Below are 27,838 nucleotides of genomic sequence, written 5' to 3'. Positions count from 1 at the left end.
AATTAAACCATGTTCAAAGTTTAATCAATATATTATTAAATAAATATTAATTATATATTATAAATTAATTGTCTCTGAAAAAACAATACTAATGCATTGTAATAATCATTAATTTAATATCTTTTAAAAATAATAATTGAAATAAAATTAATTAGGTTGTAAAATGTAATTTTTTAATTATTTAAATTAAATAAAAATATTTTATAATAAAATACTAAAATAAAATTTTCATCATAAAAAATTATTCATATCAAGAAAAGATAATTTTGATATATAAAAATTTCATATATATATATATATATATATATATAGGAAACGTGCAGTGCAGCTGGCAATTGCTAATAACTGTTCCTTCATCTCATGCCAAGCGAGTTCGAAATCTGTACATGTGATCTTTATTTATTTTTTATTATTATTATAATGTAAGCCGATCTTCTCACGATTTATCCGTTAGAATCCAATCTGATTCACTATTTACGGACTGATTTAATTGGATTGATTTTGATTTACTAAAAAGAGTATTTTGAATATGAAACGAGTCGGTTACTAATATAATTTCCAATTAAACTAATTGAATTGGTCAATCCAATTTGACTTTAATAATAACTGTTTATATTATTAAATTAATTCTTTTGATTAAGGTTTGATTAACTAAAAACCGATTTAGTAATGAAAATGAATGGATTTTATTGTTTTTGTGGGTTTGAAAATTCATATTTTTCATTATTATTTCTACACGTTAGAGAATTTTAATTTTCACAATCAAGAAAATTATCATTCCTTTTTTCCAATCTAAGAAATTAAAACGTAAGATTGATAATTATTATCATGTTAAAGGCTAAATATTCAATTTCATCCATATATTTATTTTTGGATGATTAATTATAATTAAAAATATGAAATTATAATTATATTAATTAAAAAAATATTATTTTTATTATTTCATATAATTAAATAAAATAAAGATATTATAATTAGAATTAGAATTAAGATAATTATAATAAAAAATATAAAAATAACATTTTTATATTTCATATTATTAATTAAAAATAAAAATTTTTGTATAATTAAATAAAATTGAAAATTTATAATTAATTATGATTAAAAAAAACTATTATTTTTATATTTTCATTTGATTAATTAAAATTTTAAAAGTAAAATATATAAAAAAAAATAAACAAGTAATATTATGATGATTTCAGTCAAGACAAAATAAATTTGATTCTCATTTGGTAATTTATATATGTAAATTAATCATTTTAAATCAAAATCTTATCTCAATTCTATAATGAAGTAAATATATATAAAAATTTATCAAATTTGTTTTAGATTATGCTACCTTTCAATTCTAATAATGATTTTAATTTCAATGTGAAAATCAAATGCACCCTCAATTATTTTCTTGTCTTTATGTGATTAAATTAATTCTTTTAGTTAATCATGCAAATACAAACAACTAGTATTTTAACCATAATTGTTAAAATTAGATCAAATCGATTAGGTTGATTGATTTAATAAGAAATTAAATCATTATCCAATACGATTCAACTATTAAACCCTAATTTGCTGAAAATTGATATAAATCAGTTACGCTAGTTGGGTAATTGATGAACCGGTAACCCAGCTAAATCTGAAATGGTTTCCCAAAGCTACTCAATTTGGTAAAGTACATGATATGAAGCACGCACGCTAGCTGTGCTTCGAACTTGTGAACACTAGTCACTGCTTTTGACTTGTGACCACCAGTCACTCCCTTCGCTAAAGACCAATTGTTATATATATTTTAACTTATTTTATTTATTGAGATTCTTGATTCAATGGGTTTTTTTTAAATATTATATCTTATTTATTTCAAAAAATATTATATATCATTTTTATATTATTTTTTGTCATAAACTCTATATATTTTCATATTAAATATGATTTATTAACGCACAATTTTTGATGTAATATTTCTCATTCTAAGTTGCCTATTATTAATTATTTAAGTTTTATTATTTTTACAATTAGATTATAAATTTGAATAAATTAAAAATAATTTTTAAATAAAAATATTATAATTTAAAAACATATTAAAAATGATAAGATGCATGTGCTACAAAAAAAATTAGTACATATATAAATGTATAAAAGGGGAGAAAGAACATCCATATTTTCAAAATACTCTCAATTTTTTATAATAATTACAATATTAAAAATTTTAATATCAATTAAATTTTAATAATTTAATACTGTAATTTTTACTTGACAAAAAATTCTAAATGAAATAAAACTCTATTCATAAATAAATTTTATTAATTTAATTTATTTTTACATTTTTGTGGTCTACTATATATTATTTTATTAATAAATAAATTCTTACTTATTCATTAATCAGTTGATTATATTTATATTACTATTTCATAATTATTTATTGATATGTGATCTGTGACCTCCAGCTCATTTAACCCATAATGCTTTGTTTCCTTTATTTCCTTTTTACCTTCATGTAATTGCTATTTATTTTTGTTCAGGGCTTTTCTAGATGGCTTCAATATAGTTCTAATCCTCTTAATTGTTCAAACTGACACCGGTCACCGGAATAGTGAGATGCACAGAACTATGCATATAGGGGTGTTACATGAACTAATACTAATAATTGGTGTATGGCAGCGAAGTTAGACATTAGTAAGGCTTATGAATGTGTAGAATGTCCATATCTTCAACTTATGCTTAATAAGTTTGGTTTTCATCCTATTTGGGTTTCTTGGATCATGGAATGTGTCTCCTCAGTCTCTTATTCCATTCAATTAAATGGACATCAGAGCAATGTATATAGAAACAAAATTTTCTTGTGCAGGTTATTGCTAAAAAAATTCAACATTTCACATTTTGTAATCCTTTTTAATGACTAAGTTTCTAGGCCAGAAGAATCTAACTTAGTATGCAAGAGCATCAGGAAACTTAGGGGGCAGTCTCAACCACAGACTCCCAAGGCGGTGCTGATAGAGGCCATGTTCAAAATGAAGACACGTATCCACCACCTCACAAGTGAAAGGAACACGTGGCTAATCGATCTAGAGCATCAATGTAAACTAGCCTCCCAAGCAAGGCATGTTGCTCCACCCAAATTCTTAATACTGACCTTGTAACTCACCAAAAAATTTGACTATTTTTTAGTATAAAAATCATTGCCTTGTATATGGGAAGACGATGCTACACCTGGTTTAAGGGTCTCACACACTTGAAGTTTTTTTTTCGAAATTATTTGTCACATTTAGAAAATCAAGGAGCATTAATCTTTTTTTTTTTTTTCTAATTTTACCCTTTATCTCGACTAAATACAATAAATATTTGTACACAATTTTTAAGGTGAAATAAAGGGTAATTTAATCAATTACTAATATATTTTTATAAAAAAAAAAAACGAGATTATTCAATCAAAATATACCTTAATTACCATGCAAAACCCAAATGCGAAGGTAAAAAAAAAAAAATGGAAGCATGACATCATGTTTTGCCTACAAAATTGCAATCCACATAGAAATTTTAATTAAAAACTAAAGTTAAAAAACAAAAAGTCAGTAGATTAATTTTAAGAGGTATAAAATATTATCCATTTAACCACTTGAAATTGAAATTGAAACCTGTAACGCCCTGTAATGGCCCAGCCCACTAGTGATATTGTCCGCTCTGGGCTGAAGCCCTCACGGTTTTAAAACGCGTCACTAGGGGTTATGAACCACCAACTTATAAACCCAGCATCTCTCCCGTGTTTTATCGATGTGGGATTTGCCTAGGGTGTTACAATCCACCCCCCTTATGGGACTCAGCGTCCTCGCTGAGGTTTGCCCCACCATCGTTCAAGGTTGCACGCGGAGCGGCTCTGATACCACAAATGTAATGGCCCAGCCCACTAGTGATATTGTCCGCTCTGGGCCGAAGCCCTCACGGTTTTAAAACGCGTCAATATGGGTTACGAACTGTCAACTTATGAACCCAGCATCTCTCCCGTGTTTTGTCGATGTGGGATTTGCCTAGGGCGTTACAATCCACCCCCCTTATGGGACTCAGCGTCCTCGCTGAGGTTTGCCCCACCATCGTTCAAGGTTGCACGCGGAGCGGCTCTGATACCACAAATGTAATGGCTCGGCCCACTAGTGATATTGTCCGCTCTGGGCTGAAACCCTCACGGTTTTAAAACGCGTCACTAGGGGTTATGAACCACCAACTTATAAACCCAGCATCTCTCCCGTATTTTGTCAATGTGGGATTTGCCTAGGGTGTTACAATCCACCCCCCTTATGGGACTCAGCGTCCTCGCTGAGGTTTGCCCCACCATCGTTTAAGGTTGCACGCGGAGCGGCTCTGATACCACAAATGTAATGGCCCAGCCCACTAGTGATATTGTCCGCTCTGGGCCGAAGCCCTCATGGTTTTAAAACGCGTCAATATGGGTTACGAACTGTCAACTTATGAACCCAGCATCTCTCCCGTGTTTTGTCGATGTGGGATTTGCCTAGGGCGTTACACGCCCTCACCATAGGTAGTCCGTACAATTTACTGTTCCGACGACTCATGTCTGTTCGGACAGTCAAAATGTCTGGAACTACACCTAAACTATAGTGAAAAGGCATAAATTAATGAAATAAATATTAAAAAAATATAGAAAAAATTTTGACAAATAAAATAAAATTTAGAGAATTTATTAATTGGTATAAAAAAATAAAAATAATCCGATGAGCACCATGAAAGGCATTTTGGTCATTTCACCCCTAGAGGTGAATTTTGACTTAAATGTCAAATTAAAATTTGGAAATAGAATAATTAACATAAATTAATTTTATGAATTTGAATTTGAAAAATGAGAAGAGAAAGAAGAAGAAAAGAAAAGAAAAGAAAAGGAAAGAAAAGAAAAGAAAAGAAAAGAAAGGAAATAGATTTATGAAATTTAAAAACAATAAAGTACACATAAATGTATATATATAAATAACCACAAGAGACAAAACCCCACCAACCATCTTCTTCTTCCTCTTCTCTCTCTCTCCTTGCCGTCTCCCTTGGTCTCTCCCTCCCCACTATTGTTATCAAGCTTAAAGCTTGATTTCCCAAGCTTTCACTCACCAAAACCCATAGACCCCTTCATTAAAAAGTTAGCTTATGACCCACTCCATAAGGAAGCCATTGATAGCGAAAAGAAGAAGAAAAGTTGAAGTTTAACAAGTTACCCAAGAGGTTAGTGCCTAATCTTCCTTTCTTCCTTTATTAATCCTTGAGTTAAGGTTAAAATGAAGTGAAATTTGTAAGAAACTAAAAGAAATAGGTGAGTTATGGGGGGAGTGAATTTTTGGTACCCATGGTGAGTGATGGTTTTTTATGACTATGATGCATATAAAGTGATTTAATGATGTTGGTTGATGCATTATAAGTATTAGAAGTTAATTTACATTAAGATTTTATGAGGTTGAAATTGTGAGTTAGGGTTTGGCCTAACTTTGGTATTTTTGTATTATACCATGCAATTGGGATTGTTGAGATGTGTTGATGATATTTAGAAGTGCCTTGAATGTCAAATTGAAGCAAGGAAGTTGGAGGAGAAATGAATTATTGGAAGTGTTATTTTCTGCAGGTTGTGTTTGTTGAGGGCAGTATACATTTTAGGCCATACATGAAATTGTGTGACCCCAATTGGTATGAGGCCAATTGGAGGTGAAACTAGACTCAAAATAGCCCATTTTTCATGAAGAAACCATGCCCAAATTTTGTCCAAAACTTGACCTAAATACTGCCCAAATTCGGATTTCCCTGCACCAAACCCAGAAAATAACCATATGAACAGTACATGTTCATTTAGTCATAACTCTCTCTATACTGGTCCAAATGACCTAAAATTTCACCCATGGAAAGTTTAGACATAGGGATACACTTTTTATGAAGACCACTTAACCAATTTTTGCCTTTAACCAATTCAAATTGGTAGCACAAGTTGGGTCACTGAAACTGCCAGCCCAGAAAATGACCAAATGAACAGTACGTATTCATTTGGTCATAACTCTCTCTATACTGGTCCAAATGACCTAAAATTTCACCCATGGAAATTTTAGACATAGGGCTACAATTTTCATGAAGACCACTTAACCCAGTTTTGCCTTTAACCAATTCAAATTGGTAGCACAAGTTGGGTCACTGAAACTGCAAACCCAGAAAATGACCAAATGAACAGTACATATTCATTTGGTCATAACTCTCTCTATACTAGTCCAAATGACCTAAAATTTCACCCATGGAAAGTTTAGACATAGGGATACACTTTTCATGAAGACCACTTAACCCAATTTTTCCTTTAACCAATTCAAATTATTAGCACAAGTTGGGTCACTGAAACTGCTAACCCAAAAAATGTCCCAAAATACTATTCCTTTGGTATTTTGACCATAACTTGAGTTCTATAACCCCAAACTCAGTGATTCAAAAATTGAAATTCAAGTTTAAACATAGAGAAGCAATTGTTATGAAGGAATTGTGACTAAATAAACATCCCAACCTAGTCAAATTCCTATATAAAGATAACACATCAACATGAACCTAAAGAAAGGTTCATGGAAAAAACGCTATATATGATAATTAAAATACTCATAAGGAGAATTAAATATTAAAAATGATATGAATATGTAAATTGGGACTAATGTCCTATTAATATGAAATTAATGGTACCAATGAACAGTACTATAAAATAGTAATAGTGAACAGTGCAAAATTAATTAAAAATGTTTAATTGCCCATAGTATACCTAGACTTATTTATTTAGTTTGGATAAATTGGTATACCAATTAGGGACTACAGATAGCAGTACTGCCTACCGAGAAAATCATGAACTGACAATATATGTCTGGTATGATTGTTCTACAGGCTATATGCCTACTTACGGGCCATTGTGCCTACTTTATTTCTGGCTTTACAAGCCTGACAGCGGGTCTCGTGCCCGATACCGACTCGTTTCGATGACGATATCTTTGGATAGACATATGGCTGTCTAACCAGTATACACCCGTACATCCAGCTTTTATAATTTGTTATAGGTTTTCTTGGGCACTGATAAAAAAATTAATTAAGACTTAAAATACAATAAGTAATCATAAAAGATCCCGATAATGTTAATTATTTCCAAAGAGCAATAAAAATGTAAAAGACCCAGAAATTATGAGTTGCATATATTGTTTCAAATTATTAAATTATTGTTATTATAAATTATGCACCACTAAGCGTTATGCTTAGCGCGTTGGTTTTTCATCGCGTAGGTACTGGAGATTTGCGCATCGCCCCAAAGACCACAAAGAAGAAGATCGAGTGCAATCGACAGAGCTCTGATCAGATCTGCCATTGTCCAGAGTCACCTCACCGGTCTTTTGTATTTTGGTAGGGCCCATGTATAGACTAGTATTTTGGTTCATTATGTTTAGTCATGATGTAATTACTAGTTTATGATGTATTTCATTTTGGACTTGAAATGAAAACTTATAATTTATTATCTATGAATTTCCATATGAATGCAATAGATGACACTTCATTTTGAAATCTCATAAATAGTTGTGAATGATATGATAAAAGAGAATATGATATGGAAATATGTGAGATGACTATGAATATGTTAACAGGTGATAGTGGAACCCGCCAGATGCAAAAAAAAAAAAAAAAAAAAAAACAGAGGAGGATCTGTCCGGGTCTCCACAGAAATAAGATATAAAAAATAAAAAAAAAATTCTACACATAAATTACCTAATTTAAATGACATTAAATTTACAATAAACATGACAAGACAAGATAGGGTGCTCCGGCACCGAATGTGGCACTTCTTGCTCGGCTATACAATAAATAGGTAAGGGGCGTCACATTTAGTGGTATCAGAGCAGAGGTTTAGGCAGTCCTCGACCTAAATAGTTAGAAATAGATAGAGTGCATCACATGCATGGGCCTTTAAATAGAGTCGAGGCGACACTAATGCAGATCTGTTTCTTTGTCTGTTTTATAGGATCGATGGCATCTGATCCTTCAGAGCACGGACCTCCGAGACCGATAGAGGAGGAAGTAGAAAGTCACACACCTGCTCCTAGTCGGGGGAGAAGTGGTAGTAGAGCAGAGTCATCTCGAGGTATTGTGAGTAGGGCACAGCAGGCCTTCTATGAACAGATGACACAGCTGTTCCGTCAGTTCGCTAGAGCCATTCCCCAGCCACAGCCACCTCTACCTCCACAGCCACAGCCACAGCCACAGCCACCTCCACCTCCACCTCCACCTCCACAGCCACAGCCACAGCCACCACCACCACCACTCAGGCCACCTCCACCCCCACACCAAGAACCTATACAGATCTCCACTAGAGAGATCACAAAGTATGGGGCAATTGACTTCAGAGGTAAGAGGATGATGATCCACCAGCAAAGTATTGGTGGAGAGGATAGAGAGGGTATTGCAAAGATTGCACTGTACCCAGGCAGCGGTTGGAGTGTGCTCACATCGCTATAGGAGGATGCATATAGATGGTGGGTGACAGTATCTAGAGTAGTACAGCCTGCACAGATCACCTGGGAGTTCTTTCTGGCTGAATTCAGAAAGAAATACATCAGTCATGTGTACTTGGAGGCCAGAAGGAGAGAATTCCTGGCACTGAGACAGAGGCAGCTGACAGTCTCCGAATATGAGCGAGAATTCGTGAGACTTAGTAAATATGCATTGGAGTTGATGCCGACAGAGGTTGATAAATGCAAAAGATTTGAGGACGGACTGAATGACAACATCAGGTTGATAGTGACATCTCACCACTTCACAGATTTCTCTTTGTTGATAGCATCAGCCCTTGATGTGGAGAGAGTCAGAAATGAAGAGCAGTCCAGAAAGGATAGGCAACGCAATAGGGGTTCTAGGTCTGGTCAGTCCGGTTCAGCAGACACTGGTAGTAAGAGACCCAAGGAGTCTCAGGGTCAGACTCAAGGTCGGGGCAAGAAACATAAGTCTCGATTTGCTCCAAGGAGAGGAGGAGGACAATCTGGTGCATCAGTGGGTAGTTCACCTGGTGCAGCTACACGGGGATCAGCCCCACCACCTGCTTGTGTACATTATGGTAGACCCCACAGAGGAGAGTGCAGATTGTTGACAGGTGGATGTTTTAGATGTGGGTCTACGGATCACTTCCTGAAGGATTGTCCACAGAGGAACACTAGTGCTCCCACTGCTCCACCTCAGATGGAGAGGTTTGCCCCAGCAGCACATAGGGGTAGAAGACCTGCGAGGCCTGATACAGCTGGTACATCACAGAGGCCTACTACAGAGACAGTGCAGAGGCAGGAGACTAGGGTAGCACCATGTGCTTATGCTATGAGAGCTCGAGATGAGCCAGAACCAGCTGATGTCATTAGAGGTACATTTTCTTTTTATGACCTGCTAGTATGTGCATTGATTGATCCAGGTTCCACACATTCATATGTGTGTATCACACCACCAGTTGATAGAGGGGTACAAGTAGAGGAGCTAGAGGAGGACATACAAGTCACAAACCCTTTAGGCCATAGTGTCATGGTGAAAAAGGTCTACAAGGGTTGTCCTCTAAAGATACAAGGGTATGAGTTTTTAGCTGACTTGATTGAGCTACCATTCCATGACTTCGATGTGATATTTGGTATGGACTAGTTATCACGTCATCAGGCGATGGTAGATTGTCGACTAAAGAGGATGTCACTACAGAAAGTAGATGGGGATGAGGTTACAATTGTGGGTGAAGAAACGGGTTGTCTTTCCACCATCATATCAGCCACAACAGCCAAGAGATTGATAAGAAAGGGCTGTGAGGCTTTCTTAGCACATGTGGTTGATACCAGGAAGACTAGCCCAAGCATGCAGGAGATCCCCACTGTATGTGATTTTCCGGATGTGTTTTCGGAAGAGTTGCCAGGTTTGCCACCCAATAGAGAAGTGGAGTTTGCTATAGAGGTTATGTCGGGTACTGCACCAATCTCCATTGCTCCATATAGGATGGCACCTCTCTTGAGCGAGAGAGTTGAAAGTTCAGTTACAGGAGCTACTAGACAAGGGCTTCATACGCCCTAGTGTGTCACCCTGGGGAGCACGAGTGCTATTTGTGAAGAAGAAAGACGGTACCCTTTGGCTATGTATTGACTACCGGCAGCTGAATAAGGTGACTGTGAAAAACAAATGCCCTTTACCTAGGGTAGATGACCTGTTTGATCAGTTGACGGGAGCTGGAGTATTCTCCAAGATAGATCTCAGATCAGGCTATCACCAGTTGAGAGTGAAGGAGACAGATGTTCCTAAAACTACTTTCAGGACCCGGTATGGACACTATGAGTTCCTAGTAATGCCAATTGGGCTAATAAATGCACCAGCAGCTTTCATGGACCTAATGAACCGCATCTTTCATCCCTACTTGGATCAGTTTGTTGTGGTCTTTATAGATGATATCTTGGTGTATTCTAGGAACCGGGAAGAGCATGATGAACACCTGAGAGTAGTACTACAGACACTGCGGGAAAAACAGTTGTATGCCAAGTTATCCAAGTGTGACTTCTAGTTGGATGAGATATCCTTTCTTGGACACATTGTGTCAGCAGATGGAATCGGGGTAGATCCAAGGAAGATTGAAGTAATAGTTGAATGGAAGCCTCCCAGAAATGTAACAGAAGTCAGAAGTTTTTTGGGGTTAGCTGGATACAGGAGATTTGTGAAGGGATTTTCCCTTATAGCAGCCCCACTGACTAAGTTACTGCATAAGAATGCAAAGTTTGAATGGAATGAAAAATGTCAAACCAGCTTTGAGAAGCTGAAGGCTATGCTTACAGAAGCTCCATGTTGACACAGCCAGAGTCAGAGAAAGACTATGTGATCTACAGTGATGCCTCTCACAATGGGCTTGGGTGTGTTCTAATGCAGGAAGGGAAAGTAGTTGCCTATGCTTCTAGACAGCTAAGGCCACATGAAAAGAACTACCCAACTCATGATCTGGAATTGGCGGCAATAATATTTGCAGTGAAGATATGGAGGCATTACCTATATGGTGAGAAGTGTTACATCTACACTGATTACAAGAGTCTAAAGTACTTGCCAACTCAGAAGGAACTCAATCTGAGATAGAGGAGATGGATTGAATTCCTTAAAGACTATGACTGTGTAATCGACTACCATCACAGGAAAGCAAATATAGTGGCTAACGCCCTAGCGGGAAGTCCATGATGGCTTTGAGAGCATTGAATGCTCGGTTGTCTTTAGCAGGATGAGGTTCTTTTGGCTGAGTTGTGTGTAAAGCCAAGTTTATTCTGACAAATACAAGAAGCCTGATTAAGGGATGAAAAGTTGCTAAGCTATATGGGCGAACTCAAGAGGGGAAGGAGACTGATTATGAGTTGAAAGGAGATGGGTGCCTGTACTATAAAGGCAGAATATGTGTACCAAGAGATGAGGAACTGAAGAAGAATATCTTGAAAGAGGCGCACAGTAGCTTCCATGCTATGCACCCAAGAAGTACCAATATGTACCAAGACCTGAAAACACATTATTGGTGGCCTGGAATTAAGAAAGAGATTGGTGATTTTGTGACTAGATGTTTGACATGCCCGGCGAGTTAAGGCTGAGCATCAGGCTCCATCAGGGTTGTTGCAGCCTATATCCATACCAGAGTGGAAATGGGACCACATCACCATGGATTTTGTGACTGGGCTACCATTATGACAGAGGAAGCATGATACTATATGGGTGATTGTGGATAGATTAACCAAGTCAGCTAATTTCCTACAAGTTAGAACTAGCTACTCATTAGAGATTAGCGGAAATTTACATAGATGAGATAGTCGGCTACATGGAGTGCCAACATCGATCATATCGAGACCCGAAATTTACTTGAGGTTTTGGAAGAGGCTACAGGAGTCTTTAGGCACTCGACTATACTTGATGCGGCTTTTCATCCACAGACGGATGGGCGATCGAGCGGGTGATTCAGGTAACCCTTAAAACCTAGTAAATTATAATAAATGTTAAAAAACTACTAAAAATGACATGAATCACATAATAGGTATTAGAGGATATGTTGAGAAGCTGCATCATTGATTTTGAAGGAAGTTGGGAGAAGTATCTTCCTTTGGTAGAGTTTGCTTACAACAACAGCTACCAAGCCAGTATAAAAATGGCTCCATATGAAGCGTTGTATGGGAGGAGATGTAGAACTCCCTTATCTTTGGACAGAAATGGGTGAGGAGAAAATAGTGGGCCCAGATTTAGTGAGGCAGACAGAGGAAAAAGTGAAACTCATCGAGACAATTTGAAAGTCGCCTCGGACAGATGAAGTCATATCTTGACACGAGGAGAAAGGATATAGAGTATGAGGTTGGCGAGAAGGTGTTTCTTAAGGTATCACCTTGGAAGAAAGTGCTAAGATTTGGTAAAAAGGGTAAGTTGAGCCCTAGGTTTATTGGTCCATACGATGTCATTGAGCATGTGGGTCCAGTAGCCTCTGAGCTAGCTTTACCACACAGTGGACAAGATCCATAGTGTATTCCATGTGTCGATGCTCAGGAGATACATATCAAATCCTTCACATGTCATTTCAGTAGAGGAGATAATTGTGCAACCTGATTTGACATATGAAGAAGAACCAGTCAGAATATTGGCACGGGAAGTGAAAGAACTCAGAAACAAGAGGATCCCACTAGTGAAAGTCTTGTGGAGACACCACAGCACGGAAGAAGCGACATGGGAGAGCGAGGAGACGATGAAGCAGCAGTTCCCTCAGCTCTTCATATTAGGTAAATTTCGAGGACGAAATTTCTATTAGAGGGGAAGAATTGTAATGCCCTCACCATAGGTAATCCGTATAATTTACTGTTTCGACGACTCATGTCTGTTCGGACAGTCAAAATGTCTGGAACTACACCTAAACTATAGTGAGGAGGCATAAATTAATGAAATAAATATTAAAAAAATATAGGAAAAATTTTGAGAAATAAAATAAAATTTAGAGAATTTATTAATTGGTATAAAAAAATAAAAATAATCCGATGAGCACCATGAAAGGCATTTTGGTCATTTCACCCCTAGAGGTGAATTTTGACTTAAATGTCAAATTAAAATTTGGAAATAGAATAATTAACATAAATTAATTTTATGAATTTAAATTTGAAAAATGAGAAGAGAAAGAAGAAGAAAAGAAAAGAAAAGAAAAGAAAAGAAAAGGAAAGAAAAGAAAAGAAAGGAAATAGATTTATGAAATTTAAAAACAATAAAATACATATAAATGTATATATATAAATAACCACAAAGACAAAACCCCACCAACCATCTTCTTCTTCCTCTTCTCTCTCTCTCCTTGCCGTCTCCCTTGGTCTCTCCCTCCCCACCATTGTTATCAAGCTTAAAGCTTGATTTCCCAAGCTTTCACTCACCAAAACCCATAGACTCCTTCATTAAAAAGTTAGCTAACTCCATAAGGAAGCCATTGATAGTGAAAAGAAGAAGAAAAGTTGAAGTTTAACAAGTTACCCAAGAGGTTAGTGCCTAATCTTCCTTTCTTCCTTTTATTAATCCTTGAGTTAAGGTTAAAATGAAGTGAAATTTGTAAAAAACTAAAAGAAATAGGTGAGTTATGGGGGGAGTGAATTTTTGGTACCCATGGTGAGTGATGGTTTTTTATGACTATGATGTACATAAAGTGATTTAATGATGTTGGTTGATGCATTATAAGTATTAGAAGTTAATTTACATTAAGATTTTATGAGGTTGAAATTGTGAGTTAGGGTTTGGCCTAACTTTGGTATTTTTGTATTATACCATGCAATTGGGATTGTTGAGATGTGTTGATGATATTTAGAAGTGCCTTGAATGTCAAATTGAAGCAAGGAAGTTGGAGGAGAAATGAATTATTGGAAGTGTTATTTTCTGCAGGTTGTGTTTGTTGAGGGCAGTATACATTTTAGGCCATAAATGAAATTGTGTGACCCCAATTAGTATGAGGCCAATTGGAGGTGAAACTAGACTCAAAATAGCCCATTTTCCATGAAGAAACCATGCCCATATTTTGTCCAAAACTTGACCTAAATACTGCCCAAATTCGGATTTCCCTGCACCAAACCCAGAAAATGACCAAATGAATAGTACATATTCATTCTGTCATAACTCTCTCTATACTGGTCCAAATGACCTAAAATTTCACTCATGGAAAGTTTAGACATAGGGATACACTTTTCATGAAGACCACTTAACCCAGTTTTGCCTTTAACCAATTCAAATTGGTAGCAAAATTTGGGTCACTGAAACTGCCAGCCCAGAAAATGACCAAATGAACAGTACGTATTCATTTGGTCATAACTCTCTCTATACTGGTCCAAATGACCTAAAATTTCACCCATTGAAAGTTTAGACATAGGGCTACACTTTTCATGAAGACCACTTAACCCAGTTTTGCCTTTAACCAATTCAAATTGGTAGCATAATTTGGGTCACTGAAACTACCAACCCAGAAAATGACCAAATGAACAGTACGTATTCATTTGGTCATAACTCTCTCTATACTAGTCCAAATGACCTAAAATTTCACCCATGAAAAGTTTAGACATAGGGCTACACTTTTCATGAAGACCACTTAACCCAGTTTTGCCTTTAACCAATTTAAATTGTTAGCACAAGTTGGGTCACTGAAACTGCCAACCCAAAAAATGTCCCAAAATACTATTCCTTTGGTATTTTGACCATAACTTGAGTTCTATAACCCCAAACTCAGTGATTCAAAAACTAAAATTCAATTTTAAACATAGAGAAGCAATTGTTATGAAGGAATTGTGACTAAATAGACATCTCAACCTAGTCAAATTCCTAGATAAAGATAACACATCAACATGAACCTAAAAAAGGTTCATGGGAAAAATGCTATATATGATAATTAAAATACTCATAAGGAGAATTAAAAATTAAAAATGATATGAATATGTAAATTGGGACTAATGTCCTATTAATATGAAATTAATGATACCAATGAACAATACTAAAAAATAGTAATAGTGAACAGTGCAAAATTAATTAAAAATGTTTAATTGCCCATAGTATACCTAGACTTATTTATTTAGTTTGGAAAAATTGATATACCAATTAGGGACTACAGATAGCAATACTGCCTACCGAAAAAATCATGAACTGACAATATATGTCTGGTATGATTATTCTACAGGCTATATGCCTACTTACGGGCCATTGTGCCTACTCTATTTCTGGCTTTACAAGCTGGCGATGGTCTCGTGCGACGGTGGCCTCGTGCACGATAGGCGATATCTTTGGATAGACATATGGCTGTCTAACCAGTATACACCCGTACATCCAGCTTTTATAATTTGTTATAAGTTTTCTTGGGCACTGATAAAAAAATTAATTAAGACTTAAAATACAATAAGTAATCATAAAAGATCCCAATAATGTTAATTATTTTCAAAGAGCAATAAAAATGTAAAAGACCCATAAATTATGAGTTGCATATATTGTTTCAAATTATTAAATTATTGTTATTATAAATTATGCACCACTAAGCGTTATGCTTAGCGCGTTGGTTTTCCATCGCGTAGGTACTGGAGATCAGCCGCATCAGTCCCAGCAGCCGCAGCAGCAGCATCAGTAGTGCACTGACAGAGCTCTGATCAGATCTGCCATTGTCCAGAGTCACCTCACCGGTCTTTTGTATTTTGGTAGGGCCCATGTATAGACTAGTATTTTGGTTCATTATGTTTAGTTATGATGTAATTACTAGTTTATGATGTATTTCATTTTGGACTTGACACTACAAGAATTTACCAGAACAGAAACCGAATATAGAAACGGATTTGTATCGGTTTGTAATTTGAAACGGCTTTTGAAACAAAAATTAAGCAAAACGGATCAAATATGTTAGAAACGGATTAGAAACGGATTTGAAATCGAATATAGAAACCGATTCTATTCCGTTTCTAATTCCTTATAATTTAGAAACCGATTTCTTTCGGTTTCAACAATTAAGGTATTCTATTTAGGTGTAAATTAGAAACCGATAAAGTTCAGTTTCTAATTCGTTATAATTAGAAACCAATTACATTCGGTTTCAAAAGTTAAAGTGTCTTACTAATTAAATTTAATATCAAATTAAAAACCGATTATATTTGGTTTTTAATTCCTTATAATTAGAAACCGATTTTGTTCGGTTTAAAAAGTTAAGGATTTTACCTATTCAATTTAAGACCAAATTAAAAACCGTTTACGGTTGGTTTCTAATTCCTTATATTTAGAAACCGATTACTTTCGGTTTCAAAATTTAAGGTATTTTATTTATTAAATTTAAGGTTAAATTAGAAACCGATTAGGCTCGGTTTCTAATTTCTAATAATTAGAAACCGAATGTATTCGGTTTCAAAAGTTAAAGTATCTTATTAATTAAATTTAAATTAAATTAGAAACCGATTATATTCGGTTTCTAATTCTTTATAATTAGAAACCGATTTCATTCGGTTTCAAAAGTTAAAGATTTTACCTATTCGATTTAAGGCTAAATTAGAAACTGCTTCCGGTCGGTTTCTAATTCCTTATATTTAGAAATTGATTACTTTTGATTTCAAAAATTATGGTATTCTATTTATTAAATTTAAGGCTAAATTAGAAACCGATTAGGTTCGGTTTCTAATTCCTCATAATTAGAAACCGATTTCATTCAGTTTGAAAAGTTAAAGTATCTTACTAATTAAATTTAAGACTAAATTAAAAACCGATTATATTCGGTTTCGGTTTGTAATTCCTTATAAGTAGAAACCGATTTCATTCAGTTTCAAAAGTTAAAAGTATTTTACTTATTCAATTTAAGATGAAATTAGAAACCACTTCCGATCGGTTTCTAATTCCTAATATTTAGAAACCGATTTCTTTCAGTTTCAAAAATTAAACAATTCTACTTATTATAATTAAGCCAAATTAGAAACCGATTATGATCAGTTTCTAATTTCTTATATTGTCATGTTTTAATTTATTAATTATTAATTTAATTAACTATTTATTTTTATATTTATAAATATTTTTAATTTAATAATTCTCTATATATCTAACTCAATATTTAATTTAAAATTTATTATATTTTATTATTTTATTATTAATATTGATAAAAATAATTTTTCTAAGAAATTATTAATAATATTAATCAAATTAAATAAAATTCACAATTTCCTTTAAAAATACAAATCTAGCGCCAATTGTTTTAGGCAAAATTAAAACTCCCTCTACAGCTGCCCTTAGCACTATTATTCTTTACAGACTATGCCATGGTTATTGGATTCGACGAGCAATGCCGTCACTTGTTGGGGGTTCTTTGTCCTCCGACGAGTGCAATGGGGCGGTGATGCTTTGAAACTGCGGCAGTTTCGCCAGATTGGAGGTTAAAAATCAAGGAACAAGTTTTCAAATCTTTACTCTTTATTGATTTTGCAGCGAAAAAAACTTCTAGCAAATTCAAAGAAAGGCTTTCGAGTTCCATCTGACACACACACTCTCTCTCTTTCTCTCTCTGTCTACTGGCGAAGGAAGTGGCTCTGGGATCGTAACCCACTTATCTTATCCAATTTACGCTACCCATCTCATCTCCTAAAATCATCAGGTTTCTATCATCTGCCATTTTCTTCTACGAAATCCCCTAATTTCAAGGTCTTATATTTTTCATTTTTTTCTTCTGCATTTCATTTTTCTCTGTGCGTGATTTTGACATGTGTTGCTATCGATTGGTTCGGTCCTTCCAAAAATGGGCATTTGCATCTTCCTAGGCTAGCATTTCGCTTCCCTCTCGCTCAATCGCATATGACCTTAAAACAGTGTGTTTTAACCACACAAGGAAACTATAAAAATCTCTACAGTCGTTGATTGGTAGGTAGGCAGGCTATAGAATTTGTATAGGAGGTTGAGCTCTTTGTTTCATTCACTCATACTGTTCGAAGAAAATCCTGTGAGGACCTGGGAAGGGTTACTTTTTGTTTTACTTTCAGTGGGTATCACTGGAATTTACTGGTATGTTGCTTTGATGTGTGTTGCAGGGTTCAGCGCTGTCTAAACAGCCTGGGGAAGGGATATAGTTGACTTGTGAGATGTGGGAAGTCTAGGATACAATTTCAATCCCTTCTTACTCATTGATATCCCCAGATGAAGCCAACACAAACCATGAAGGTGCAATACTTTCATTGTTATCATAAGTAAGGTAAATGTCCTTGTTATTTAATATAAAGCTGAAATTGTACCTATCTGAAGAACTTTAGAATATAAATCTGAAACATTGGCCATCCTAAAGCCCAATCTCTCAGTTATCGCTTGGTTGCCACAGATTGATCTGTGACTTGTTTACAGGATCTATGCCAAAAGCAAATAAACCACTACTTGGCAAAGATGGGCTTAACCATGAACAAGAGAACTTTTTCCTTATTTGATTTGTATCCATATCAAACCATCCTAATTCCATTCCAGGGAAAAATGTATCAGTTGGAAAATCACAACTCTGCCAAACAATTATTTCTTCCTGAATGAGAATTAGATTTTCTGATTCAAGAAGTCTTACGCTAGTATTACTTGGTCTAGTTGTGTTACTCCTTTTGCAATTCAGCAAGGTATGCATTAAATCTTATTTGCTATCAGCATCAATTTTTACCTCCTTTTTTTATATAATTCTTAAGTTTTTCTCAGTTGATATGTATTTGTAATTCTGGTGCCTGAAGCTTGATAAAATTTTATATTTGGCTTAATTATTTTATTCCTGTGAAATGATTTAAATCTTATAGTGGTTTCTTGTTGTTAACATACTAAACATACTTAGTCTTGTTGGTTACTGCTTTTATTTAACTTGGTTGCTTGATTTGGTTGTTGACTCGTGTAGTTTATCCTCAATTTAATCTCAAAGTTCTGAAATTTCTGGATTATGGCATTTATTATTTCTGTATTTGATTGATTGTTGATTCTTTTATGCTTTAGTCCATTGCTACAAAGTAATGATAAGGAAATAAAGCTTTTATATTTGGGTTAAGAATCTATTTGTTAAGTTCTTTTTGCTGTATTTTATATTTTGCCCCACCTGTGTCTCTGTAGAATTTGGTTTTGTACAGAATTACTTTGGATGTTTCTTCTCATTGCCAATGGTAATCTCTTCAATGAGATGGGGTATCGCAGCTAGGAGGAAAACAGTGTTTTGTAGCCATCCATGACTTGCATTATTAAAGTCTAAACCTTCTTGATTCATCTAAGTATTGTATTATTGTTGGACTGATGTTACAATCTGGCAGGTGACAACAGCTATGCTTTTATTTGTGTTGTCCGGTCCATTAAAAGCTTTAACATATCTGGTGAGTAGAAAATCAACAGTTTCAACTTCACTAATTATCATTTACTATTCTTGGATCTTAACGTCCAATCTAACTTGTTATGGGATCTTGTGGGTTCACTGATTGCTTCTTATGTGTGATGATTTAGATTTAATATTAAAGGTTGCGGTACGTCCCCTAGAACTTGGATAAGTATTTGCAGCTTTCAATTTGAATTTAGATTGTAGTCATGGTTGTGTTTCACAAAAGTGGGTTTTCATAAGCTTTACATTTTGAAATATTAGAGGTGTGCTTGTGGCCATCACATCACAATAATTCAAAAAAAATGCATAAAATGCTTACATATAATTAAACTTCAGTAAAATACAAAGTAATATGCTAAACTTCAAAGATAATATGCCAAACTATCTATATGTCTGTTTTTCTTTATGAAATTCATAATTTAGTTGTCCTAAGTAGAATAGCTAACATTTGCTTGCTTATGCATTCTTTTTCAGTTAACGCATGGTATAGTTGGTTTCATGATGGGCTTTATATGGAGGTAATTAATACGAACCTTGCAAGTTCTTATTGTATGATATTTTCTTCTTTTTGCGCATTATTCAGTGACTATGATTTTTATGTTATGAACAGGTAATTGTTAGTAATACATCATAAATATCAAATTTTCCTCTTTAGTTCTGATCTATTGTTGATTTTAAATAATTTGTCATAATTTCATCCCCTTTAATTGGCTTTGGTTTCACCGACTCGTATGTCAATTTGTACTTCTTTGAAATAAGTATCTTTCAAAATCTTACTAGCATCTGAACTAGATAAATGTGCTAGAAGTTTTATTATTGAGTAGAGCCAAGTGATTCACATGAGTTTAATAAGAGGCTTTTTCAGTATGCTACTCTCCATGAGCTTTCAGTTACCCTTTTGAAATGCTTACTGCGCTTCAAATTTTAAATACCTTATCTAGCCAATATACTCAAGTTAGTGCTCAGTTATTCAATTACCATTCAACTTGCATCACTACAACCACAAGTTCCTCTACTAATTACTTTTTTGTTATTATTTTTAACTTTTCAACCTTATCCATGTATTGGAAGTTATATGTTGTTATAGTGAAAAATGCTGATGCACTCAGAATTGAACTCTTACTAATGTAAATGTGTGTGTGTGTGTGTATATATATATATATTCACTTGTATTTTTAATTCCTTTGAACATGTCTTGTTAAGATAGTTTTATTTCAAAATTTTTTACCTGCGACACACGAAAATGGAGAACATGAGCTAGGCTTTAAAGTACAAAAACAGCAATGGTTGGAGTGTTTCAGTTTCGGAACATTTTCAACATGGAAACACTAGGAGACGGCCAGGATTTATATGACAATTTTATTTGTTGAATGATATTTCTCTTTACTTTTATTTATTCTTGATTGTCTTCCTTTATTGTGAATGATTACATTATCCTATGGGCAGTATTAAACTTGTGTATTGGGGCTGCATGAATTCATGAATTGCTTCTTATTTAGTTATAGCTTGTTGTTTCTATTGTTTATAAAGGTTCTCCTAAGAGGTCCAAAGAATGCTCGTGAAACTATGAAAAACATTGGCCCAGCTTTTGGTGTGCCACACAGCCATTCCAAACCACATGTGCGATCAAAGGGAAGGAAGTTTGAGAGAGTTAGAGGGACAAGGAATAGCAAAGGATTTAGAGTTTGAGTTGTTTTTAGTTCCAAAATGTCAGTCAATTATTTTATTTTTGATTATTATGTCCCAAATTTTGTTAGACTCTAGGTTCCAATGGAACTTGTTTATGTTATTATTAATTCCTAGCTTGAACTTTTTATGTTATTTTCCCTTGGGCTTACTAATTACTAACTTAAATTGTTTATGTTATTTTGTTCTTATGATCTTTTATTATTTTATTTTTCCATACAATACATTACCGTCATAATCCTTTACTATGTTATCTATATGTAATATTGATTGATATTTAATATTTGATGCCTCTATATCATAAGTATTATCATATTGAGCACTATTATATGCTTCAATATAGAAAATAATGTATTAAAAAAATAAAAAAAAAAGTTACAGTAATTTGAAACGGATTGCATTTGGTTTTAAAATAGAAAGGATTTTTTTTTCATTTTATTATGTTTAGAAACGGATTTGAAATAGAAAATCCATTTCTATTTAGAAACCGAATGTATTTCGGTTTTAAAAAGTGTTTTATTTTTTTTTATTAATACTAAAAGTTAGAAACTGATTAGAAACAGAAATCTGTTTCAGGTCAATAGAAACCGAAAAGTGTTAGTTTTAACTTGAAGCGGATTTAGAAACGGAAATAATTCGGTTTCTAATTTTAAAACGGAAATGTCTGTTTCAAAATGGTTTCAGAATTTAAAACGGATTATGAAATCCGTTTTTAATTTATTTAGAAACCATCAGATTGTAAACTGAATATTTCGGTTTTAAATTGGTTTCTAATTGCAATTAGAAACCGATTTTCATTGATTTGAAACCGATTTTTCGGTTTCAAATTCCCTTTTTTCTTGTAGTGTGAAATGAAAACTTATAATTTATTATCTATGAATTTCCATATGAATACAATAGATGACACTTCATTTTGAAATATCATAAATAGTTGTGAATGATATGATAAAAGAGAATATGATATGGAAATATGTGAGATGACTATGAATATGTTAACAGGTGATAGTGAAACCTGCCAGATGCAAAAAAAAAAAAATCAGAGGAGGATCTGTCCGGGTCTCCACAGAAATAAGATATATATAAAAAAAATTCTACACATAAATTACCTAATTTGAATGACATTAAAATTTACAATAAACATGACAAGACAAGATAGGGTGCTCCGGCACCGAATGTGGCACTTCTTACTCGGCTATACAATAGACGGGTAAGGGGCGTCACAAAACCTCTTATCTATGAGAGGAGACTCATGATTTCCTACAAATAGAGGACACGACGTGTCCTCTATTTACCACGCTGACACCAATAGATTTTGTCGGAATATTTTAATTTTTTATTTATTTTTTTATAATTTTGAATATCCATGTCCTTGTTACTCATGTATTATGTGTTCTTGCTGCTGATCTTGAACAATGAAGATAAATCAATGGATGTTTGTTTCCTGAAATTCACCCAAAATCAACTTGAGAAAGACAAATTCTTGTAAATTGTCATTTAGCAGTTTGAAACAACTAAATTAATTACTCTGATTACTTGGCTCCCGAATGCTTCATGTATGGCAAGGTAAATGACAATATCAATTTCTATGTACGTGGTGTTGTGCTCCTTATGCTTCTCGGGAAGGAAGCCCATAAGCAGTGATCATCCAAAAGGCCAAGAAAGCCCTAGTTGTATGGGTATGTCCTCTTTAAGCTGGAATTCATTAGTACATTTTTGCTTTTCATTTTGCCCATAAAAATAAGTTAATTTACTTGTCTACACAAATATTAATTAGCTAAATATTAATTAGGCAAATATTAATAAGCCTAGTGATATTGTTTTATAATTTTTTTTAAATATTAATTAGCTAAATATTGAAATATCTCTTGTTTTTTTAATGTTAGATTACATATTTTTATTTATTATTAAATTTAAGTATAATTATAATTAATGAGCTAATTTTATATAATATATTAACTTATAAAGATTAAAAAATGTCTTGTCAAATTAATCTAATACAATTTAATATTAATCGTATTATATCGTGTAACCTATAAAATAAAAAGATCAAGGATTATGTTTGTTATTAAATTTTTGATATGATTTATTAATCGCGTCATATTCATATCAACTTTTAATCGTGCTTGTATTATATTTGTGCTAACATGAATGTGACCTGCCAATCCAAATTGCCATCCCTAGAGACTCCTAACTTGTGGAGAGGGCTATGTTTTGGTCTGATACCCTTAATGCTATTTGTATGAATTACAAACCACACTTGAAGTTAGTGGGTATTATTGTTAAAAAATTAAGATATCTTATATTATATATTATAGAATCCTTATCTAATAATTAACCGTGGTAGAATTACATATATATAATTAAACTTTAATAACTATTTTTCTTTCACTCTAAGAAAAATTAAAGATCATTATTAGAGTTTTATCAGACTTCCCATCCTATCCTAAATAACTCTTATTACAGTTTTCAAGATCAAAGATAAATAGAGTTTCACACTGTATGATGCTAGTAATTCTATCAAATTCTTAGTCTCTAACAGATTCGAAAACACTGATTTAAGAGTCAGAATATTTCATCTCTAGCAGTCAAGTAGTTTAAAATATACTCAACTCTCCAATTGGTGAATGCTACATTTATATAGTGTAACAGTTTCAATGCAAGACTCTCTACCATTAATTTGTAATCGAGTCGGATGAGTTGAATAAGAAAGAGTGATGAGGAATAATTGAGTATATTAAATAAAAATGTGTAACTATTAATCCTGAAATTATACTTAGAAAATATTTATGCTATAAATTAATTAATTTAATTTTTAAAAAAAATTAGATGAGAAAAAGAATAAAATTTAAATTTAAATAGAAAATTAATCTAATAATTAAATTAAAGAATTTTTTAGAGAATAATAAATTCTTATCTTAATTTTTAGATGGACAAATTGTCATATTATCAAATTCAATAATATCCTTTTTTGTCAATTCTATTATTCTCTCATTTTTCACTTTTATATAAAATAGATTATAGATTATAAATAGATATATAGATTATAGATAAATATATAAATTATAATTTAATATTACAAATTAATTAAAAAAATTATTAATAAAAATTAAATTATAAATTCTATAATTAATTTATTTAAAAATTGTCTTTGAAAGAAAAATGCTATATAAAATGAAGTTAAACACTTTGAATTTCAATTGGAAATCCATAAGTTTTTATAAAATATATATTTTACCAAAAAAAAAAAGTGAATTTCTGTTTATTTAGTTAATTATTAAAAAAAGACTAATTTTTTTTTAGAAAAAAAAACATGAAGTAACTATTTTGAAAAAAAAAACTGATTTTACAATTATAATTATTGCTGTATAAATTTTTATTTTAAATTATATTATAATAAAAATTTAATTAAGTATAATTTAAATAAAATAGGATTAAGAATTTTAAATTTATATAAATTCTAAAATTATATAAATGATTAAATTTTAATTTTTTAAATAAAATAGAATTTAAATTTAACTAGGAAATCAAATTTAATTTTTTTCAAAATATAATAATAATTATTATTATTCTTTAGTCAATCAAAATAAAGGTCAATCTATCACTATCAAATTCAATCATGGATAATTTTGACAATCCCATGAATTTATAAGTAACAATAATTTTTAATTTATATAAATTTAAAAATTAAATTAAATAATAAAAAATAATTATAAATACTATAAATAATGAAATGTATTTTTTTTTAAATTAATGTCCCCTTTCACACAAACACACACATTTAGGAGTTAATTTTTTTAAAATTAATATCAATTTTAGATTTTGAAATTTGTTAATGAACTCATATTTTAGTCTTTAATCATAATATTATAATTTTTTTTGCTACATTTTAATTTTTGAAATTTATGCAGTTGGTATCTTATTATTTAATCGGAGTCAAAGAAAATGGTTACTGCCTCATGTATGGTCTAGATTCAACATATTGCATGATATATATCTGTTGTGTAATACTTCTATCAAGAATAACTTTTATCATAATTGCTTTCTGGTCATGTGTTTTTTCATTCTTTGCACATGCTCTAGTCATTTCTTTTCTCTAGCTAATTGATTTCTTATCTTTTTTTCTAAGTACAAATGCATGAATAAACAGACACACAAATCTGTTGATACTTCAATGAAATTTTCATGTACAAATGCATGAAATTTCTTATCTTTCATGTATTTTATGCTTCAATTAAATTTTCATTTTTTGAATCAATATAAATGCACTCCCTCTTCTTTTTTCAAAATCAAAGTGCCATATACAAAATTAATACATTTTCTCTAAGAAATAGTGATTTTTTTTTTTTCTGTAATTTCTTTTGCTTTTGCAAAATTTTCAAGAATGGTCAAATTTGCATTAAAAATCACAGCAAAGCTTGAAAATGCAACTGATTTACAACCTGCTGGTGGTGCTGATAATGGACTACCATACCTTTTTAAGGTTAATTAACTGTTAACGTGTTTTCTTTTTGTTAATTTCTAAGTGCACTAATTTATTTTGTCTTAATTGTAGTTACAGTGTACAACGTGTCAAGCAGTAAGTGATAAACATATTTGTTTAACCACTTCTGATCCATCGTTAACTACATCGTCAAATTATCTAAAATTATCCATTTTCTTTGACTCCGATTAAATAATAAGATACCAACTCCATAAATTTCAAAAATTAAAATGTAGCAAAAAAAATTATAATATTATAATTAAAGACTAAAATATGAGTTCATTAACAAATTTCAAAATCTAAAATTGATAATTATAAAACTATAATATTAAAATAATTTTTTTTAGGAAAATTTCATTTTCCTTTTTATCATTAACTCCTAAATGTGTGTGTTTGTGTGAAAGGGGACATTAATTTTAAAAAAATACCTTTCATTATTTATAGTATTTATAATTATTTTTTTATTATTTAATTTAATTTTTAAATTTATATAAATTAAAAATTATTAGTACTTATAAGTTCAAGGGATTGTCAAAATTATCCATGATTGAATTTGATAGTGATAGATTGACCTTTATTTTGATTGACTAAAGAATAATAATAATTATTATTATTATTATATTTTAAAAAAATTAAATTTAAATTCTATTTTATTTAAAAATTTAAAATTTAATCATTTATATAATTTTAGAATTTATATAAATTTAAAATTCTTAATCCTATTTTATTTAAATTATACTTAATTAAATTTTTATTATAATATAATTTAAAATAAAAATTTATACAGCAATAATTATAAATGAAAAATCAGTTTTTTTTTCAAAATAGTTACTTCATGTTTTTTTTTCTAAAAAAAAATTAGTCTTTTTTTAATAATTAACTAAATAAACAGAAATTCACTTTTTTTTTTGGTAAAATATATATTTTATAAAAACTCATGGATTTCCAATTGAAATTCAAAGTGTTTAACTTCATTTTATATAGCATTTTTCTTTCAAAGACAATTTTTAAATAAATTAATTATAGAATTTATAATTTAATTTTTATTAATTTAATTTTTTAATTAATTTATAATATTAAAATATAATTTATATATTTATCTATAATCTATATATCTATTTATAATCTATAATATATTTTATATAAAAGTGAAAAATGAGAGAATAATAGAATTGACAAAAAAGAATATTATTGAATTTGTTAATATGACAATTTGTCCATCTAAAAATTAAGATAAGGATTTATTATTCTCTAAAAAATTCTTTAATTTAATTATTAGATTAATTTTCTCTTTAAATTTAAATTTTATTCTTTTTCTCATCTAATTTTTATTAAAAATTAAATTAATTAATTTATATCATAAATATTTTCTAAGTATAATTTCAGGATTAATAGTTACACATTTTTATTTAATATACTCAATTATTCCTCATCACTCTTTCTTATTCAACTCATCCGACTCGATTACAAATTAATGGCGGAGAGTCTTGCATTGAAACTGTTACACTAAGTAAATCTAGCATTCACCAATTGGAGAGTTGAGTATATTTTAAACTACTTGACTGCTAGAGATGAAATATTCTGACTCTTAAATCAGTGTTTTCGAATATGTTAGAGACTAAGAATTTGATAGAATCACTAGCATCATACAGTGTGAAACTCTATTTATCTTTGATCTTGAAAACTGTAATAAGAGTTATTTAGGATAGGATGGGAAGTCTGATAGAACTCTAATAATGATCTTTAATTTTTCTTAGAGTGAAAGAAAAATAGTTATTAAAGTTTAATTATATATATGTAATTCTACCACGGTTCATTATTAGATAAGGATTCTATAATATATAAAATATGATTATAATAATACTATATTTTACTCTGTTTGTGAGTATATAAAATTACTTCAAATAAGATATCTTAATTTTTTAACAATAATACCCACTAACTTCAAGTGTGGTTTGTAATTCATACAAATAGCATTAAGGGTATCAGACCAAAACAAAGCCCTCTCCACAAGTTAGGAGTCTCTAGGGATGGCAATTCGGATTGGTAGATCACATTCATGTTAGCACAAATATAATACAAGCACGATTAAAAGTTGACATAAATATGACGCGATTAATAAATCATATAAAAAATTTAATAACAAACATAATCCTTGATCTTTTTATTTTATAGGTTACACGATATAATACAATTAATATTAAATTATATTAGATTAATTTGACAAGACAATTTTTAATCTTTATAAATTAATATATTATATAAAATTTGCCCATTAATTATAATTATACTTAAATTTAATAATAAATAAAAAT

At 31.7% G+C, this 27,838-nt stretch overlaps 1 long non-coding RNA gene across 1 annotated transcript; it reads left to right on the top strand.

The window, feature by feature from the left end:
* The first annotated feature begins 17,685 nt into the window (after positions 1-17,685).
* Positions 17,686-21,178, top strand: LOC131178642 (uncharacterized). Its single transcript, XR_009147583.1, has 3 exons — positions 17,686-18,626; positions 19,296-19,355; positions 19,832-21,178. It is a non-coding gene; the product is annotated as an uncharacterized LOC131178642 (long non-coding RNA).
* Positions 21,179-27,838: the final 6,660 nt, after the last annotated feature.

Source organism: Hevea brasiliensis, chromosome 3 (assembly GCF_030052815.1).
Source record: "Hevea brasiliensis isolate MT/VB/25A 57/8 chromosome 3, ASM3005281v1, whole genome shotgun sequence".
Taxonomy (NCBI): Eukaryota; Viridiplantae; Streptophyta; class Magnoliopsida; order Malpighiales; family Euphorbiaceae; genus Hevea; species Hevea brasiliensis.
The sequence above is the reverse complement of the archived record's forward strand: the minus strand, read 5'-3'. Positions and strand labels throughout refer to the sequence as shown.